Source organism: Dendrobium catenatum, unplaced genomic scaffold (genome assembly GCF_001605985.2).
Source record: "Dendrobium catenatum unplaced genomic scaffold, ASM160598v2 fragScaff_scaffold_348, whole genome shotgun sequence".
Taxonomy (NCBI): Eukaryota; Viridiplantae; Streptophyta; class Magnoliopsida; order Asparagales; family Orchidaceae; genus Dendrobium; species Dendrobium catenatum.
Genome location: NW_021318810.1, coordinates 150,978 through 154,420, shown reverse-complemented (window position 1 = coordinate 154,420; position 3,443 = coordinate 150,978). Strand labels below are relative to the sequence as shown.

Sequence of the window (3,443 nt, the reverse complement as noted above, 5' to 3'; positions counted from 1 at the left end):
GAGTATATTTTACCTTTTTTGCCTTTATATGAAACAAAAAAGTTCATCACAAGTCCCCTTACCTGTCTTTAAATTGCAAGTTTTTATATAGTCATTAGAAGCCTTCACACTCCTATCATTTAGTTAACAACTCAAATGGGTTTTAACTCATTTATATGCTTAAGTATGAATACTCTGTTCCATATAAAAATAGGTAATTTATAAATCATTATAATTAAGTTGTGTATTCTTATGCCACATGATTGAAGATACATCAAAATACATTTATTCCAAAAAACTAATCATATTTGACCAAATAAAGAAGGTAAATATTGATCAAGTCATTTAGATTATTTATCTATTATCATATGTATAACCAAATCCCCACCTAGAAACTCTATAGAAGTCTTCTTCCTCTTTCTTGGAGAGATGGGAGAGGTCCTAGCTACATGAAGTCCTTGGCGACAGAGCCCATAGTGGCCATAGGGTGTTGCTTCCGAAGGTTGAGTATGCTATGGGAAGTGTCCTCCAATTGTTGCTCCTTAGAAGTGGAGAAAGTGATCCGTTGAACAGTGTGACTTGGAAATGGTGCATGTTCCTTCTTGGTCTTATGGTTTCCTCTCTTCCTTCTTTTGACTATTTTCCAATCACCTAACTCATCCAATTGAACAATGTTTGCATTGGCAAGCTGCTCCATGCGGTTGACCTGTGAAGAAGTGGCATCCTTTGGAGAAAGGGAAGGACCCACGACTTCCATATCCTGACCATGAGTGGATGGCTTCTTAGTAGGAGTGGGGGAGGCTACATGAGCCCGAGGTGAAGAGTGGGGAGCCAAGCCTGGATAGCTTTGGTGAGTGTGTCCTATGAGTCTACAACCAAAGCAGAAGTTTGAGAGCCCCTAATACTCGATTTGTTGGAAGAATATGCCATGCAAACCGTTGATCCAAATCTCAGGTAGAAGCTTTTATGAGAGGTTAATCCTCACACAAATGCGGGCATACAAAGATCTTCCCCAAGTGGTAGTGAGAGCATCCATCCAAAGTGGTTCCCTAATCATGTTAACAAGGCAAGTGATATTGGAGGTATCCACATACAATAATGGGAGTTGGGGCAACTGAACCTAAATTGGTGAATGGAGGACATTTAGAGAGTTTCGTGAGGAGTATGGAGTCCATTTATCCATTCCAATAATGTTTTTAGCAATAATCCACGATCCATTAGCAAGGACTGCATCTCGAGCTTAAATGCACTGGAATATAAAAATAAGGGAATTTGGGGCCGTAGTGGTGATTTGGAATTTCCAAAACTGGTACCATCTCATTTTGAACTCATTCATAATATAGGGGAAAAAACGTGTCTACCAACGAGCTTGGCTATGAGGGATTTCTCCAACCCTGAAATGTTTTTATTTACTGCATTGATTTTAGGTTCCATAGTTAGCCCATCTTTGGCTAAGAAAATCTCCTTGCTTAATCAGTCAATGGGAACATGTTGGAGCTTATTCCCAAAAAATTGCCCACTAAACACACTTCCACCAGGTTGAGATGGAGGGGAAGCTGGTTTTTTCTGTTAGGGGTTGTGGTGGCCATTGGGGTAAAAGCACTAACACCTTGAGGGAAGCTAATTGTAGCTTCATGTTTAAGAGTGATAAGAACATGTGGCTATCCACACCTACAGTTAGAAAGCTTGATCTTCCTAGATGCATCGCAATCCATCCCAGCATGGGCCAATCCACTAGAAGCAACATCTCGACACAGGATCACATCGTTCTCCGTACACACCTGGGCAGAATTCGATGGCTCGTTTGCAGATGGCACGAACAAGTCAGATATGTGGTCATCTATATTTGGGTTAACCTCAGAAGGTATGTTATCTAAATCGATCATGGCATCTGAGAGAAGGATTTCCTTTGACAATTTGTGTGATCCCTGAGGCTGGACAGGAACCTGCAGCTCATGAAGTTGGAGGTCCGAACTAGGGCTTGTATTTTCCTCATCCTCCATGTTGTTCATCAAACATGTGTGGGCTTCAGCTGCGCCATCTCAGTCTTCAAGTTGTTTGTTTCATGCTCTGAACTACAGTCATTATCAAAGGATAATGCTTGCGAAGGAATGGACCTATTAAAAAGAGCATATCTAGTGAGGGGCTGAGGACCTGGTGATCGGGGTCGTGATCCCACAAAGAAACTTCTAGCCAGTGGGGATAAAAAAAAGTGGTCAACATACCTAATACAAAGATGCTGACCGTAGTTGAGCTGGGCAAAATACGCTCCGAGCATCCTATCTTAGATGTTGTCTTCCTCCCTCCCCCGGTGGATGATGGCCTGACAGTTGGCTACGATTTGGATCCATCTCTAGCCTTACGTGCGGTCTCCAAAGATTTGGTCGAAGCCCTGGTGTTCCGTGTCGGTTGGGTACCCGCTGCTGCGCCCTCATTGCTAGCTAGGACCTTCCAATAGTTCCCACAATGCTCCCCCTATTACCACCTCCAGTGGGAGGAGGTGACCTAGGGCCACCCCCTCTTGACATCCTAGAGCCTCTCTCTATAATCGCTAGAATGAAGAAAAAGAATAAAAAAGCTATTTTTTCTCTATATAAAAAAACTAATCAAATTTGACCAAATAAAGAAGGTAAATATTGATCAAGTCATTTAGAATATTTATCTATTTATCATATGAATAACATTCACATATTATATCATTTGATTATTTTCATTGTACATAATTTAAATGATTTTCATATAGTACTTTATTATATGAGACTTGGGTTGGAAAGGTTTCATAACAAACTTCTAACGTGAGAAAACAATAGACACCTAAATCTTCCCCTATTCATGTGCCTTGACAAAAAAAATTAAAAAGAAAATGACAAGTCTTATTTGTTTTAGTATTCTTCTAGGAAATATCAAAGGTTTAATTAAATTTATGGAAAATTTACATACATACCACTTTGTAACATCCTATTTACATATCTAACACTTAAAACTTTAATATTACATGCATACCACCCTATGTTCTTTTAATATCAAATATACCACTTATATTTCTTTCCTACCACTCACATATTTCATTTCTAACACTCATATTTGATATAAAAATAAACTATGGGTGGTATGTATGTAATATTAAAGTTTCAAGTGTTAAATATGTAAATAGAGTAGTATAAAGTGGTATGTATGATATAAATTTATTGGCAATTTAAATATTTAATATAGGATAAGGTTTGCATAATCTTTTTGAAAGCTAATTTTTTTAAAAAAAAAAATCTAAAATAATTTTAGTATGATTATTTATATGCAAATAAATATTTACATTTGAAAAGGAAACATATTTTTAATATGTTTAAGAGAAATGTGACAAGCAAGATGGTATGTTTAAGATAAATGTGATGAACAAGATCGTGGCGGGACAGTTTTAAATCTTTTATGATATGAATTATAAAATTAATATGAATATGTCTGGAATT

General features: G+C 37.6%; 1 long non-coding RNA gene across 1 annotated transcript; it reads right to left on the bottom strand.

The window, feature by feature from the left end:
• Positions 1-249: 249 nt before the first annotated feature.
• LOC110109894 lies at positions 250-2,514 on the bottom strand. Its single transcript, XR_002304639.2, has 2 exons — positions 2,205-2,514; positions 250-2,096 (listed from the first exon to the last, which is right to left on the bottom strand). It is a non-coding gene; the product is annotated as an uncharacterized LOC110109894 (long non-coding RNA).
• Positions 2,515-3,443: the final 929 nt, after the last annotated feature.